The sequence below is a fragment of the Globicephala melas genome, chromosome 3 (assembly GCF_963455315.2).
Source record: "Globicephala melas chromosome 3, mGloMel1.2, whole genome shotgun sequence".
Taxonomy (NCBI): Eukaryota; Metazoa; Chordata; class Mammalia; order Artiodactyla; family Delphinidae; genus Globicephala; species Globicephala melas.
In genome coordinates, this window is record NC_083316.1 from 105250905 (window position 1) to 105269067 (window position 18163).

General features: G+C 37.9%; 1 protein-coding gene across 1 annotated transcript in view; it reads left to right on the forward strand.

Moving 5' to 3' along the window:
* Positions 1–3653, forward strand: part of CTXN3 (cortexin 3) — a 63446-nt gene extending 59793 nt beyond the window's left edge. Inside the window, exon 4 of the transcript XR_009563294.1 lies at positions 3616–3653. The gene's annotated coding sequence lies outside the window, so the exon portion shown is untranslated. The remainder of the gene's footprint in view (positions 1–3615) is intronic.
* The last annotated feature ends 14510 nt before the right edge of the window (positions 3654–18163 follow it).

The following is an 18163-nucleotide window of genomic DNA, read 5'->3' on the forward strand; positions in this document are numbered from 1 at the left end:
TCATTATATGTTTCTTTTTCTACCTTCCTTTCTGGTCTTAACTTATTTCAGCTCTGACCTAAGTTTGATAAGGCATCCTGATAAGTATTAGGATGAGAGCACATAAAGTATGTATAATCCTTGAGTCCTCCTTATATGCATATATATGATTTCTGGTTCTAAGAAAAGATGCACTTCTGACAGACCACAGGTAAGTTTTCAAATTGTCCATAGTAGTCTTTAAGAGCCCTGATGAGCTGATGAGCTCACAGTATTTTTTGTTTTTTTTGAGTTTAAAATACTTTTAATGGTGGAAATGCCAATGATTTATATATATTTCTAGAAGTTTTGTTTTAACACCCCCTCTTTTCCTCTAGACTAGGGGAATTGGTAGTTTTTCTAAAAATTCAGCCCAACTTTTTTTTTTTTTTTTAGCTGAGAGAACATTTAATATTATATCGACCATAATTATTAAATGCTAAACAAGTTCAGATTTAAGAAATATAGTCAACAAACTGATAATACTTGCGTAACTAAGCAATGGGCTATTCTTCAACTGGTTTCTTTATTCTACCAATAGTAGGATTTTTCCTTTCAGGAAGAACAGATCACTAAAATTCCTGATGACTTTCAAATATTTGAATGTTTGGAACAATTGACTTTCAAATATTCCAAGACTGCACCGTCCCAGGCTGGTATTTCCAAACTCGATGGCTTGGAATTATGAGCCTCATTCCCAGCATTGACTGCAATCTTACCGTTCTCCTCCAATAAGATTACAATCTTACCACAGAAATAAATTTTTAATATCTTTTCACTTTTAGTCAATGACTCACATTTTTCTAAAATATTCAGCATTACTGTTTTTCCCACTATTTCTAAAAGTACATCTGATTCTGAACAAATAAAAGTATTTTGGATTAAAAAAAAGATGAATACTTTCACCAAAAAATAACTAAATTTTAGCATCCCTTTGGAAGCAAAATGACAGTCGACCTAATATCCAATATTTAACTTTATCTCAGGATTCTCAGTTCCTTAAAACACCTTGGAAAATGCTTTTAAAACAGAAGTCTTGCACTTATAACCAGATGCCAGCTACGGTCTCTTTGTCCCTTAATATTTAAGATGTCTCTTTGCATCCCTACAGAACAATGTCCTCTCAAAGACTGTGCTTCACATTCCCTGACTCTAGCATTTTCATGGTTTCTGCTGGCTCTGAGCTCCTGCTTTGCTAAATTAATTAAATTTAGGAATCATATTGTATTTCACTTGTGTTGTCCTGCTTATACGTTAGTGAAAGTCAAGAGTTTTATTTAATTTCTTCCCTAACAGACAACTCACATAGTATTAGTTTGCATTAAATATTTTAGGGGAAAAAAATGGAAATTAGAGTTAAATATTCTTTTTATTTTTTAATTTTTTTTCAACTTTTAAAAAACTTTATTAACCATATAAATGAGATTAACTGCAGGTTCCTTTAGACCCAATATCTAAAACCTTAGACAAAAACTCACTAATCCATATTATAACTGCTAACGTCCCTCTTCCAATCAAGTGTGGTCATGGGAGTTGAGAGACATAAAACAATACAACTCCAAAATGAACTTAATGATTAGACATAAAATAAGCCAGTAATTAGAATAAGAATGGCTACCATGCAGAAAATCCAGAATATGTCCACTCTAACCTAATATTAATTGTAGTTAACTATCTGATTCATCCTTTTTTTTTTTTTTTTTTTTTTTTTGCGGTACGCGGGCCTCTCACTGCTGTGGCCTCTCCCGTTGCGGAGCACAGGCTCCGGACGCGCAGGCTCAGCGGCCATGGCTCACGGGCCCAGCAGCTCCGCGGCATGTGGGATCTTCCCGGACGGGGGCACGAACCCGCGTCCCCTACATCGGCAGGCGGACTCTCAACCACTGCACCACCAGGGAAGCCCTGATTCATCCATTTTTAAAGAAAAATTCTATTTGTATTCCCACCAGTATTACCCACATCCTATATTTACTTTCCACTGTGGACTGACACACTAACATTAAATTACATTTAGACTCAGAAATGTTTACCACCTATCAATTTTTTCTTTTTTTTTCACACACACACTGTATTTTATTTTTACAAGAGATAAATAGACTGACACCAAGCATTGTAAATGGATGACCACAATGAAAGCAACAATGATTGCAATTACCAAACACGAAACACACTCATACTATGTCATAATATTGACATTCAGTCCAGTAATCCTCCACTATAACAGCGCCTTTACTTTGCAGTGAAAACTGATTTGTGTATTTTTGGCCTCTGAGTCCTTGTGGGTTTTTTTTTTTTATTCAAACAGAAAGTCACAAAAATTATAATCACCCTCATCAGTTCACTCAGTCCCATGTAATTAATTTTTTTTATCTTGATCTTTTGTTAGCGCTTTTATGAATTCATCAGTTTTCCATTAGAGTTCTGAAAATGCTTATTCATTCGGTTCAGCAGTATAGTCAGTTACCAGAAACCTGTACTCGTCAGAGTCTTTTCCATGAATTCCTTGAAGATGAAACCCTTTTATAGGAACAACCAACTTTTAAAAATAAGATCATTTCAACGACTTTCATTAATAAGCACTTTCCTTTAACTTAATCACACAAGGATAGTATCATTTATTTCATTACTTAGCCTGTTCAGTCAAAAATTCTATAGACCAATATGTCTAAAAATAAATCTGCTAATTTCTTCACCATCTTCTTCTGAAATCCTTCCCTATAGTATTCATTTAAGGAGGAGTAATAGTGGAAAAGTCACTTTGTTTTCAAGGACTTTTTGAAAGCCTGTTTTTGTACCAGCCATATCTCCCCATCTCTTTTTGATCAGTGAGATGTAAGATAAGATTAATAAGCATTATAAATAATTAGTGCTTACACTGCCTTTCACCAGCCATTACTGAGATGACCTTCCTTTCATAAATTGTTATGAACCAACTGCATAGTGAACACCTGCACATTCCTCTAAAATGCATTAAAGTATAATCCACAGTGTGGGTTATTTTAGAAGATGGGCTAAGGAAATGGAACAGAATATTAAAGCTGGAAGGGCTGACAGAAACAACTCAAGTGAGTCTTTTATAAATTAAAAGAAAAATGAAGTCATAGAGAGGTAAGACGATTTTCTGAATTCCACACAGGCTGCCACCTAGATGCAAGGCTAATACCCCAATCTTTATCTTTCCACACCTACCTAGTTAGTGCTGATTTTTCCACCCAGAACACCAGCTGCTCAGTAGTTCATAACTTTACTCATAGGGTTGTTTTACCAAGGATCTGGGTGACTTAAAGTTCTATTGAAGAAGTAACTGCTAATTACACTCTTTAAATGATGTTTCAACTATTCCCACTCTTATTACTGCTATTTGGTCTATACGCTCCATCCCTAGAAACAAACTCTGTGATTAGAAAAATTTCTGTCCGACCAACCTAATTTGTTTTGCGATGGGCTGTGTGATTAGGCTTGGGTAAGCCCAGGACATAAGGGATCAAAACCCAGGAGTGATTCTGATCTGTACACTGCAAAGGTCCTATATGTACTTCCTGCCAGAGCAGGAAGTGGAATGAACACAAGCTGACCTGGGTCTACAAATGCTTCCAGGGAGAGATGTAGCAACTGTCTGGAAGAAAGTGGCTGGGGACTTTCGAACAAACAATAAAGAAGAAGGAGCAGTGGCTGCAGATGAGCTGTGACAGTGAGCAGACCGCCAGCTAATCAGCACAATTTATCACTTCTGCAATCTTGGCTCAAGAAGGAAGCCTTCATTAGGATGTGGCCAGGTAAGATCTTCTGTCTGGGGTCTGTGGGTCCCAGAAAAGGAAGATTATCACAAGGAGAGGTGGTCTGCTGCGAAAACCACTGCTAGCCTGTAAACCAATCCATTTCTGTGAATGCACCCCTCTCAGACAGTGTGATTGTTTCCTTAGCGCTGGCTCTGTATGTAAACATGTCATGGTTTGAGCACAAAACCACTGCTTCTGGCCCACTTTGAAAGCATTTTCCAGAAATGATGAATATGTAGTGAATTTTTATCTATACTCCTGCCTGGATCTGATTTGTGAGATGTTTTTAGAGGTTACTGTGGCTTTGTAATTGAAATTTTTTTCTCTGGGAAGTTAACTGTCCTTTCCACAGTCATTGTGGTTGCCTAGCAACAGGGGACAGCAGAGCAGTAACAGGGATTCTAAACCTCTAAGGAATGGGGATAGTCAATGTCTGTCCCATGGACAGGGTACCTCAGTGGGCCTGATTTGAGATGGGAGAATGTTATAGCAGGACATCTGTGGCCCCAGGGTATGAAACCCCAAGGAGAAGCAGGTGAGTTCCTAGCTCCTCCTGTTCCAAAAGAATTCATGGGAATTTATAGATAAAGTAGCCTTCACTCTGTGCTTCAAAGAAAACCTTTCCTTCATGTCTGAGAAAAACATCAGACAGACTTTCTCTCTTTTCCTGGAGAATGATCCCTTTCTTTGAACACTGATGTCTTCCCAGATCGTAGGGCAGGGTCTGACATGCAGTAGGTGTTCAATAAATATTTGTTGAATGAATAAAATGTCCCTCACTTGCTCGTCTCAAAATCACATACTCACCCCAACCATTATACTGGTGTGGAAAGGGGGAGCTGAGCCAGCCCTTTTTCAGTACCACTGGAATGAAATGTCAAGAAGAAACTAGGTCATTCCAACCATCCCCAAACAAAAACCCAAACCAACTCTGGCCACAAATATGGAAGTACAGTTCACCTTTATAATCAATCTATAGTTAATCACTAGGAAATTTGCATGTTGACAAAATATTCCTTTACACTTAAAATGTGGAAATACCTTCCATTTAGAATTTTCTTTTAAGCCTTGAATGAGAGATGGCCTTGCCTTTTCTATAGAAAGAGCTGTATCCTAGAAAATGGTGTCCTTGTGATATGTACACATGTAACCGTAGTTCTGCTTTGTTAAGATCTAAAATGTAATTTCATTACATGAAATGTGTGGGCCTTGTTTTCATTTATTTTTAACCTTGTGTCTATGGTCCATAGGTGATGTGGGAAACTCACAAATTCCTCCAAATTTTATGAGAAATGTTTCTATGTGCAAAGAAGCCTGTGACCCTCAAAAGAGTAACAATCTTTCCGAAGGAGGAAGTTTTGGTGAACATAATGTTACCAAATAGAGGAAAAATGGCCTGTGATTAACAACTTTGAAACGAATAGCATAGTGTACCACCAGCAGGGAAGCCAAGTGGAAAGCATGACTTTGCTCTCACTGTAAATTATCATTGGTGTTTCTGTTCTCCTGGCATATGGAGCTGAGTGTTCTGTGCAAGCATAGAGCAGGACTTTGATGAAGGAGACAGTGGAGGACCGTGATACCTTGGTTCACCTTTAGGAAGGTTCGATTCAGCTCCTTCAGTTCTAAGCAGCAACAAACTGGTCCCAAGTGTCTGTTTGCCTACCCTACTTTCTCTCCCCACTCCTCTTCTCATGCCCTTGAGACAGACCTTCTCCATAGTTTATATAAACCAGATGGGAACTTGAGCCTATGTTGTCTAAGCCAGGGAGGGTTAGACCTTGGATGCAGTCAACCTAGGGAACAAATAAAGCACTTTCCCAGGAAATCCTCTCCTAGAAAAACTGGATTCTCAATAGAACCAAACCAATTTTATTAAAATATTTATTAACATGGACTGATGACTGATTACTACTCCATCATAAAAAACAGGGTAAAAAGTTGGGAGAACAGATATAAAGATATTTCACTTAAAGGAAGGAAGTATTTATGTTCTCGTTGAATACTGAAAAAAAAAAAGCAACTATAAGGCTTATATGTCATATTATTACCCTCTGCCGAAAGAAATTTAAAGATTTGTTTCAGCTTTTCTATGAACCCTGAAGAAAACACTGCAATAAAAACGTTTCATAAACACATTTGTTAATTCTAATTTGTTTTCTCTCAAGGCTAATAGGCTTTCTAAAGCTTTTGTTCCCTTAATTATGGTACAACATGACTTATACTGTGTATGCTGAGTTACTATGGTTACTCTGAGGCCATGACTTATGACCTTTAAATATTATTGTCAGGCAGCCAAAGCTCCTTCACTTTTAAACCAGTAGTTTTGTTTCAGGCATTATTAAAAGAAGGTAGCTGCAAACAGTACTTTTTTCTTGCCTATTTGTGGCACATCTGAATATGCACATGTATTGTACTCAATTTTTTTGGCTTGCCTTCATTCAGTGACCAAATATTAATTTCTTGACAAGGTATAGTCCTTGTTTTCTGGGAGGTGTCACTGAGAAACGCAAAAACATAGGTAGACAAATAATTGTACACATCATGAAATGTAATAGGAACTATAAAAGACAGACATCCAAAAACTGCTTGTGGACACAGAGGCAAGAAATAGTTCTGACTAATAGGACCAAAGAGGCTTCAGGGGAGGCAGTCTTTGAGTCCTGGTGTGAAGAATAGGCAAGATTTTAACAAACAGAGATGACAGCATGAACATTCTGGTCAGAGGAAACACCTAAGAAAAGGATAAACACATTCCCTAGAACTAGGGGTAGTACATTTAGTGAAAATACCAGTTTTGTGAGTTACATTGATAGAAGACAAAATCAGTTAGAAGGTAAAAGGGCCCACTTATTAAGGTTGTTGTCTTGTTCAAAGCATTTGTTGTTTTGCCCAGCAACTGTAATGATCAAAAGTGTGTTTTCCATTTCATGATAAAGAGGTACTGTCAAGTAGAAAGCACCAAAGTACCAGGTTTTGCTGATCTAGGTATGATGCAAGAAAAGCAATTACATCTCTCAAAACCCCAGTGTGTCCTTCCACTAAGTGGGAATTTAATTAATTTTGTTCAAGAGTCACTGATTACTTTGTGAACATTTTAAATGGTTTCAATTTTTTTAAAGTAAGAGACTTGTACAGAAATGAGAATAAAATAATACACTCCTCAGGGAGAGAGTAGGATAGAAAATAATAAAAGTACCCCAGTGTTGTAAAGTAAGACTTATTGGTTGGTAACAGCAGAATGAGACTTACTAAGATTGGAGGCTTATTCATTCAACAAATATTTATTGACCATTCTAGCCCTCTTCAAGATGCTAAGGATAGGGTAACAAAAAAACAGCAGAAAAAAATTCTCTATCTTCAAGGAATTTATATTTTCTGTTGGGAGGCAACACAATAAATATAATAAACAAGCAAATTATATAATATGTTAGAAGGCGGTAAGTACTGCAGAGAAAAATCAAGCAAGGTGATTTGAAAGTATATAGGAGTGAGGAGTTCAATTTTAAATGAAGCGCATGTGGTGGGCATGCTTGAGAAAGGGATATTTGAGCAAAGAAAAGAAGGAAGTGGGAAAGAGCCAGGTGGACAAGTGTGGATGAAGTGTTCCAGGCAGAGGTGATGGAAGCACAGTGAGGACGCCCGTGTGACTCCAGTGTTTGGGAAGGGAAGGAGGGTATGGAATGGAGTCCTATGGTTGGTGGGAAGGCTGAATGGCAGAGAAATCTGTAGGACCTTGTAGGTCCTTATATGGGCTTTGGCCTTTATTCTGAGTGAAATGGAATCCTTTATTGGATTTTTTAGCAGAGGAGTGAAATAATTTTTCTATTTATTTATATTAATTAATTAATTAAGTTTTGGCTGTGTTGGGTCCTTGTTGCTGCACGCGGGCTTTCTCTAGTTGCAGCGAGTGGGGGCTACTCTTCATTGTGGCGCACGGTCTTCTCATTGTGGTGGCTTCTCTTATTGCGGGGCATGGGCTCTAGGCACAGGCTTCAGCAGTTGTGACTTGCAGGCTCTAGATCGCAGGCTCAGTAGCTGTGGCGCATAGTTGCTCCGCGGCATGTGGGAATCTTCCTGGACCAGGGCCTGAACCTGTGTCCCCTGCATTGGCAGGAGGATTCTTAACCACTGCGCCACCAGGGAAGTCCCATCATTTTTCTTATGGATGATGTATATTGAAAATAGAAGGTAGGGGGCAAAGATGCAACCAGAGAGAGCCATTTAGGAGGTTAATGCAACAGTCCAGGTAAGAGCTGGATGGTAGCTTGAGGCTTGAACCATTTCGTTAACAACGAAGGTGGTGAAAATCGGCTGGGTACTGGATATATTATGACGGCAGAGCCCAGAAGTTCCTGTTGGATTGGATTTGGGTTCTGAGACAAAACGGAAGGTCAAGGTTTTAGCCTAAGCAACAGGAAGGATGATGTCATCATCAACCGAGATGGGGAAGACTGCAAGTAGAGCAGATTTGGAGTAGGAATCAGAAGTTAGGTTTTAGAAATGTTGAAAGTGAGATGTCCATTAGACATCCTGGTGGAGATGTCAGGAAGACAATTGAAAGAATGCATCTGGAATTCAAGGCAGAAGTCTGCCCTGGAAATATGTATTGGGGAGCGATCAGCATATTGATACTATTTAAATCCCTGAAGTTGGAGGAGTTCACCAAGGGAGTGAATATGAGTAGAGAAGAGAGGAAGCCCTGGAGCATGCCAATGTTGAGGGTTCAGGAAGAGGAGAAAGAACCATCAAAGGAAACTGAGAATGAGCAGCAAGTGGATGGGAAGGAAGCCTGGGGCCTTAGGATGTCCTGGGAGCCAAGTGAAGAAAGCATTTCAAGGAGGGGCTGTTGAACCTTGTCAAAAGTTTTAAGATGAGTTGTGATACATGACCACTGGATACAGTAATGTGGAGCTCACTAGTGAATTCAATAAGTGCAGTTTCTGTGGAATGGTACTTGTGAGAGTCTGAATGGAGTGGTTTTAACAAAAAATAGGAAGAAGAATTAGAGACGGTGAGAATATAGTTTTGCTTTAATGGGGGTCAGAGTAATCAAGCAGAAACTAAAGGGTTAAGAGGGCTCAAGATGCAATAAATAACAGCATGTTGGTAAACCACTGGAAATGATCCAGGAGAGAGAGAAAGAGAAATTGATTGAGAAAAAGTGTAGAAGATAAAGAATTCCCTAAGTCTGCTGTTTCATAGGATATTCTTTCCTCTCTCTCCTTTTTTTTTTTTTTTTTTTTTTTTAGTTGAAATAAGATATTTTGCAGGTTTTCAGAACAGATTGTACTGTTTGGACTGCTTACTCTCAAGAGGACCTTTAAAGGCTATTTTATCTTCTTCAAGTAAAGTTTACATTCCCTAGTTCTGATTTCCTTTAGGAATGTTTAGAAAATGACATTGGGAGGAAACGCTTTAGAAAATATATCTTCAATGTTACAGCATAAAGATCTATTTGATGTGGGGTGTGTATGTGTGTGTATGAGTGTGTGCATGTCTGAAATAAAATTTTGGAATTCTGAACCCTTACTTTATTTCAGCACCACATCTGGAAGTTCAGAGTCAAATACACAACAAAGGAACAAAATATCGGTAAGAAACAAAGTTTGCATGAATTCCTTTTTTTAAAAAAGCATTAGTTAGTGAAACTGTAACTTCTTTAATTAATGTTGATATTTTCCTAATATAGTTTCACTTTCACATTTTACTAGTAAACATTTTAAAAATAAAACATAGAATGTTCTTTTTCAAGTAGAAGGAGGTAAAGTGGCCAGAGTGCCAACGAAGGGATGCTGCTGTGCAGGAGGGAAGTTGGTGTGGGGTGCCTGTCCCCATTTGTACTTGTGATCCCACACTGCTCTCTGTGGCCCTACACTATTGCAGACATCCTGGGTTACGTCAAAGTATTTGCCTGTATGTGAGGAAATTCTGGAATCAGACATGATATAGATTGGGTAACTTATCTTATTTGGTTTGTTTAGGCTTGGGTTTAAATCACAGTCTATTCCCGATATTCTCAGCTCATTCTCTTTCAAGTCATCCTGGGACAGCTGGGTCCTTTCTACAAAAGCCTCGAGTCCCTCTCGAGGCCTCAAATGACAACAGGGTAGGTTGGTGAGAAGTGTTGAAGCTGGGTGATAGGTTCATGGAGGCTCATTATACTAGTTCTCTACTTTTATGTAAGTTTGAGAATTTCCCTTTAAAAAGAAAAAAGTAAGCTCTCTATATGCCCTCGATTCAGTTTTAGTAAGTATCCCCTAGTCTCCACCCACAGACATTTCTGGAATAACTTTTTCAGCTTTAATGCAGAGGCAGTGTGGTATAGAAGAAAGACTGTAGGACTAGGAATTAGGCCCAAGTTTGCCACCTGCAAGCTGTGTGATGATACCCAAGTCATTTAAACTCTCTGAGCCTTGTTTTTCATTCATAGAGTGAGGATGAGACTTTAATAGTCTCTTCAGATAAGATGTTTGGGATGTGAAAATGGTTGTGAACATATCTACAAGTGTATAGGTATATAGCTGCTCAGAATCGATTCAATTCAACCAGGCTCCCCTGTGGACCACGGGACCTCACCTTTTGATTTCTCTATTTCTTTCTAGATTCAGCATTCTGCTTTTCTACTCTCATCCCACCCCCGCATCACCAGCTAAGAACATTTGATCTAGTGAGGTGCATATTCAGAATCTCACTTCCACACAATTATTTTTGTTCAAGGTTAACATCTCTTTTCTAAGAGTTCATTTAATCTGGCCCCAGACAGACTGGACATATATCTCAAACCAACAATAATTTTCAGGAAGAGGGTTTTTGGTGAAGAAGTATAAATCAAAGGGAAACAACTTAGATTAGTAGAATATAATTTTAATTAAAATTTTGTGTTCTAACTCTAGTGATAGTTTAGTATTATATTACTTTTTTGTCAGTGAGCTTTTGTTTTATATAGTGGATCTACTTACAATTCTGTTGGCCAAAGAAAGAGTGTCCCTCACTGGCACTATATGAAAACATGTTTTCTCTGGTTAGTTGGAACCCTTGAGCTAGTAGTTAAATTGGAGTTTTGGAAGAGGGAGACTTCAGCTCACCAATCTCGGTTTACTGCCTTTCCTCTAACAATGCTAATCAATTAGTGCCCTAGAGGTAACCCTCTCCCTGGCTGCCTAAGACACTGAAAAGGACAAGGTGTCAATTACTACATTTAGGATTTCTGCCTAGGGCTCCCAATTAGCTTCCTGGAGCCCAGAATCTATCTCCTTTCAATTTACATTTCACATAGGTGGGAGCCCTGGGGCTTCAAGTAACTTGTTCTGCTCTAGTTACTGAATTCTTACATTTCTAAAAGAATGCATTTAGCTCGAGGTAGAGGTTAGGATTAGGGCCCTGAAGGCCATAGGACAGTCATGATTAGTGCTGCCTCCTTACCCCACGACCCCTTTTAAGTCTTGGAACTGAAAGACTGGTCACTCAGCAGAACAGATTCTGCTCCATACCATGAGGAACCCAATTGCCGGTGGATCTCAGATGCCTCTTTTAAATAGCTGTGGTGAGTTCTGGCAGAGAAGATTGGGATGAAGGATAAAAATCTCTTCAATTCTGTGAGGATATCGACCACCCAAGCAGAATGAAATACGCTCCACCTTTGTGGCATCCAGTCTCTGAATAATACCTTAACGTTTCGACTCTCCCAGTAAACTGTGCATTCTTCGAGCCTTTATTCATCTCTATGTCCCTGAGACAAAGTCCCTGATATCAAAACGGCATTTGAAATAGAACAAATGGACTAGGTGACTGAGAGATGCTGTCCCTCTGAATCCTTACAGCAGCAGACGGCGGTGGTTTCTAAGAATCATCACCGTTGTGTGGATACTTTTTTCTCCTCCTCTCCCTCCTTCCCTCTCTTCTGCTTCCTCCTCCATAAATATTGTTATTACTATTATTGCTACTTTAGAAATTAAGAAATTTAGAGTAAGGGAGATTGAGGGAGAGTCCAGCTGTTGAGTGATGAATGAGTCATGTGCTGACTACAGAGTAAGAACCTTAAGAGATATAATCCAGTGAGAATTTACTTAGATCCACTTTTCAGGTGCCAGGTTGTCGCTGTTTATCTGGACCTTATACCTTTGGAGGATTAGAATATTATTTGAACCGTTGCCTTTGCTCCATTTTAACATCCTCAGACAGTGAACAGCTAGTGCTTATAAATCATCTCATTTGAAACTGTTTAGGAAATAAAAGTTCTATCGCAAGGAGGCGTGACCTGAACTGGATACCTGGCTCAGGGTTTCTCCCCTTGAACTATTCCTGAGAACTGTGACAAATAGAAATGAATGATGTAAAAACTCCAGATGATCTTTGGTTATGTGGAGTGGCACATCCAAAAATGAGAGTGTGGGTATGAATTCATTAATGCTAGAATATGTATGAAGTATTTCACTCATTGTGCAAAAACTAGGCTTGTTATAAAACCTTATAAGCCATTTAGTGTTCAAGTTGTAATTCAGTGACGGCTTCATTAAAGAATTATTATTTTAAGTGCCAAAAATATTAAAGCACTTTAAAATTTTAATTTGTAAGGTCAAACTCATAGCACACTATATAGGAAGTCAGCTTTATAAAACAACCTTAGATTAGCTAAAAAATATTACATTTGATAAACTGGGAAATGCAAGCAATGCCTTAAATTGTGTCAAATTATATAACTTATGTTCTTCTAGTACTTGGTATAATATAGCATTATTTTTTCAGGAAGTGTATATTTGGTCACATTTCTGATATTTCTAAACTTTAGCATTCTGAAATGGCTTTCAAAAGATTCTTCCCTTTGATGAGCAAACTTTCAAATCATTAGTGAATTACAGTTGTTAATATATCACTTGTGCTTTAAATGAACATTTTAAATCATTTAAAGGAGACGTTCCTATTTATCTTAAAATGAGATCAATATAGAATTACATTTCTGTGTATATTTAAATATAAAGATTTGTTGCCATTGAAAGAAATAGGTTATTTATTTTGCCACTCTAATAGGTAAGAAATATCTCAGAACTTTTTGTTTTGGGTTTTGTTTCTTTTCTTTCTTTTCCTTTCTTCTTTCCTCCCTCTCTCCCTCTCTCCCTCCCTTCCATCCTTCCTTTTTCACTCTCCTCTCCTCTCCTCTCCTCTCCTTCCTTAAGCATACGTGACAAATTTAAGGTGTACAACTTGATGGGTTTTGACATATGTGTACACACGTGAAACTGACATCACAGTCAAGATAATGAAACTTTCCATCACTCCCAGAAATTTCTCACGCTCCTTTGTAATCCCTCTCACCCACTTCTTCCCACCTCATTTCCAAGGAAGCACAATCTGTTTCACGTCATTATATATATTATTTTGCATTTCCTTGAGCTTCATATAAACAAAGTCATACAGTATGTACCCCTTTTACTGACGTCTGTCACTCTGTAAAATTATCTTGACATTCACCCATGTTTTAGTGTGTATAAATAATTCATTTTTATTGCTAAACAGTATCCTGCTGAACTGAATGTACCAGTTTGTTTATGCCTCTACGCGCTGACTGACATTTAGGTTATTTCCAGTTTTTGACTCTTTACAAATAAAGCTGCTATAAATATTCATGTACAAATCTTTGTATGGACATATGCTTTTTTTTCTCTTGGGTAAATACCTAAGAATGAAACGGCTGAATCACATGGTAGGTGTATTTTTAACTTTCTTAAAAACTGTCAAACTATTTTCCAAAGTCATAGTATCATTTTACATTCCCACCAGCAGTGTATGAAAGTCTTAGTTCATCCACATTCTCTCCAAGGTCAGCCTTTTAAAATTAGGCATTCTAATAGGTGTGGTGGTATCTCATGGTGGTTTCAATTTGCATTTTCTTAATAATTAATGGTGTTTGAGCATCTTTTCATCTGTTTATTTGCCATCCTTATATCTCATTTGGAGAAGTATCTATTGAAAGGTTTTGTCCATTGTTAAGTTGTACTGTTTGTTTCTTATCATTGGGTTTTGAGAGTTCACGTGTGTTTTGCAGGTATTTTCTCCAGTCTATGGTTAGTCTTTTCACTTGCTCAATAGTGTCTTTAGAAGAGCAAAAATTATTAATTCTGATGAAGTCTAATTTATCAATTTGTACTGTCATGGATCATGCTTTTGCTATATGATCTAAGAAATCTTTGCCCAAGATCACAAATATTTTCTTTTTCCCTCCAGAAGTTTTATAGTTTTAGGTTTTACATTTAGATCTATGATTTACTTTCAGTAATTTTGCTTGATGATGACTAACAGCTGAGTCTATCACCAGACATTTCCCTCCGATGAAGGCACTCCATTGCCCCAAAGTCATCCCCCTCCATGGAATCAACCTGCATCCAATAACTGGTTGATGCAGGGCTGCAGAACCTGGCCGCCTTCCTTTGAGGACAATTCTGAAGAGCCAGCCCAGCTCCAGGACTCCCCTGTGGAACCGGCTGAGGCTGCTGTTGCATTCCTGCTTCTTTCTTTCCTTTATAGGTGTTGCCCCCAAGAACCATTTCCAGTAAGCCCTCTGTAGCCAGATCTCTCAGTCTGTGTCCCAGGGACTCTAACCCCATAGAATAACAAAATCAGAATAGGTCTACCTGAATGAATGAGGTTTTGGGAATGGAAATTCATAGGAAATGCAAAGCAGCCATTGTGCTGTCACTGAGGGCAAGACAAAAGACTCCCCTGGTGGCAGAGTGGTTAGGAGTCCACCTGCCAGTGCAGGGAACATCGGTTCCAGCCCTGGTCCGGGAGGATCCCACATGCTGCGGAGCAGCTAGGCCCGTGTGCCACAGCTACTGAGACTGCGCTCTGGAGCCCGTGAGCCGCAGCTGCTGGGCCTGCGTGCCACAACTACTGAAGCCCGTGTGCCTAGGGCCCGTGCTCGGCAACAAGAGAAGACACTGCAGTGAGCGGCCTGCACACCGTGGTGAAGAGTGGCCCCCGCTTGCCACAGCTGGAGGGGGCCCATGAGTAGCAACGAGGACCCAATGCAACCAAAAAAAAAAAAAGTTGTAACGTTCATTTAATCTAAAATTTTTTCACAAAAGAACATGAATAGTATAGAAATTGAAACTTTACTTCTAGAGACATCTGCTAGTTATCTAGATAATATCTAACATTACAAACATTACTGTATCTGGGCAGGTAATGTTATCTCCCCAGATGTTAGGACTTGAGATGTTAGCTGGAGTTTCTACACACTGTTCAACCTCTCATATAACTACTTTCATATTGAGATCTTGCCATAAGTGAGGGGCTGATCCAACATAATGCTTTCCTGCTCCCATCCCACTGTTGTCCCTATACAATCGTCTCAAAGTTCACCTAGTTTAATAGTGTAAATTCTATAAGCAACAACTTCAACAGAGAGTTCAGGTCAAGCTGTACATAGAAAGGTAGTAGCAATGGAATCATTGGTGAGAAATATATTTTTTCCTTTGGCTACTATCAAGAAAGATCAAAACTTCATTAACATTTTGGAAGGTTATCCATTGTAATTGGCTAATGGCTTATCTTAATATTTTATTTTTCTGAGTAATTTATTTCTTCTTCACAATACCCATCCAAGATGGGAGGCAGAGGGACTCTATTCATCATAGTTACTAATGATGTTAGTAATCAGTTACTTAGTCATAGTTACTAATAAACTATTTACTATGGTAAATAGTTACCAATGAGTTATTCTGGATGGAAGCTTCACCTGGGAGTGCACTTCTGCAATCCGGGCAGGCAGCAGTGAGAGGAGGGGCCAATTGCACAGAGAGTGCTCAGCCCAGAAGTTACACACACCACTTTTCCTTCTTTTCCATTGGTCAAAGAAGTTGCGTGGCCAAAAAGAACTTCAAAGGACTGGGCAAGTGAAATCGTACCATGTACCTAGGAGAATTTTCAGAAATGTATTGATGGACAAAGGTTACAGCAATATAAAATTAGGTATAAAAAAAGAAAATAATTAAACCAAAGAAAGCAAAAGGTATAGATAGATACAAAATAAAAAGATTACCTCCAGAATTTCTCATTTTAATAATAAGTTCTATTTAACTTGAGAACAGAGGCCATAAAAAAGATCTTAGCTGTTTAAAATAAGATTGGCCAAAGAACTAGAAAGTGTCTTTTAGAAGATGATCCTTCATAAGCGATTAGACAAGATGACCCATTTTGTTTTCAATTCTTCTGATAGAGTAAATGTGTAAGAAACAAAAGGTCCTGTTTTCACATGCAAATGTATCCCTTTATTTCTTTTTTAAAATGTCAACAGGCAAAGGAATTTAGAAAACATGTGGCACCGAATCAGATTGTTTACAGATAGATTGTTTTTCAGAATTTCCCCAAGAGGCATCAGTGGTGCAAAGGACCTCTATAAACTGAAGCATTTGAGTGTCTGCAAATTTGTTTCGTCAGATGCCCATTATGTTTTTTCTCTATTTGGCTTCTTCAAATGGCAAAAATTTCCAAACAATAGGCATTATTTGGGGAAAGCATGGTAATTTGTTCTGTGTAGTGCTGACACTTTTTTTCTGTGAGGTTGGAAACATTGAGAAGTTTGTGTATATACACAAAAGGAAGGAAGTTTTGAAATGTAAAACGGAGACAGAATTTAAATACATATATAACTATATAAAAGTTAAATATATTATATTAGTCGAATGCAAGGGTTACTCTGAATTAATAGTGTGGATAAACTCAAATTTCATGTATAATTTGCTCATTTTCTGAAACCTGAATGTTTAGATCAGAGGAAGACAGGGCAACGGAAGAATGAGTTTTGGGGACCATGTAGTCAATCAGTCTGAGTATGAGAGCACACTTCAATTGCTGTGGTCTGAAGAAAAATATTTCCCCTAACTTCCACATTTCCTTGAGAGAGAATATCCTCCCAAGCGGCTAGGACAGTTATTCAATCTAGCCTTTCCCAAAGGAGTAAGTCTACCTTTGGGAGGCTCTCTTTGGATGCTTGGAGAGAAATTGGAAGAGAGTGGGGTGACTTGGGAGTGAGAAGCACAAGGATGCGGGCTCTCAGGCATAAAGCATGGCTTCTGGCTTCCCTCAGTCTCATCAGGCAGATTGGATAACATCAGCTTAATTTGTTTAGATAGATTTGTTAAACTGAAATTTGCTGCTGGGAATAATAGCCCCAAGTCCTCATGTCAATAGCTGAACTGTTTATGTTAGGTTAGGTAACAGAGTGAATCAGTTGTTTCAAAGTATGTCTAACAATTTGAATCAATGTGTGATGTGTTATCTGTACTTAATGAGGTTCAGAGAAATGGAGCTTTCTCCAAGTTTTGATTAGAGTTTACTTCTTCAAAAATTTCACTCTCTTCTTGAACAAAGTTATGCATTAATGCACAAAGATGATAAGATAATTGAGTCTCTGGAAATTCTATATCTCATAAGAATATGTACCACTATTCCAACCCATATAGGAAGAATTTATAAATATTCAAAGTAAGTATTAGAACATATTTATAGTGTCTATTACAACATAATGTCCTTCATATATTAAGGTCTCATATAAATCAATGAGGAAAAGATTAGCCCTTAAATTGGAAATGGACAAAGGACACAAATTACAATTTATAAGAAGACATGCAAATATCCAATAAGATGTCCAAGCTTGCAAGTATCCAATAAGATGTCCAAATAGAAAGCAAAGAAATAAAAAATTTTAAAACTTAGATATCATGTTTACCTGCAATTTTGACAGATATAAAAAGTACTGAAAATATCATTATTGGCAAGGGTGTAAGAAAAGTCTGACTCTCATGTACTGTGGTGAGAGGATGAATTTGGGGGATGTAATCTTAAATATGTATCAAGTATATATTCTTTAAAATCCAGTAACCACTTTTTCCATTTATATTAATAAAAAACAAGTTCACAAAGATGCATAAATAATGCTTATTACAGGGTTGTCCAATAGTATGGAAAATTGCATATACACATAATAAAATTTATTGTGACCATTGAAAGTTATGGTAATTTTTAAAATTACAATTTGTGGAAAATGACATTCATTATTACTCAAATATAGTTACCTATGATATACTGTTAACTGAAAATGATCATAATTTAACCATATATAACCATGTAGAGTATGAATCAATGTTTTATATTTTATGCATCTTCAGGTACACACACACAAGTCTAGAAGATTATACACCAAATATGGTGTCCTAGTCTGTTCAGGCTGCCATAACAAAATACCACAGACTGGGTGGCTTAGAAAACAAACATTGTTTTCTCACAGTTCTGGAGATGGGAAAGTCAGAGATCAGGTGCTAGCATGACTGGGTCCTGGCTTGCAGATGGTTGCCTTGCTGCTATAT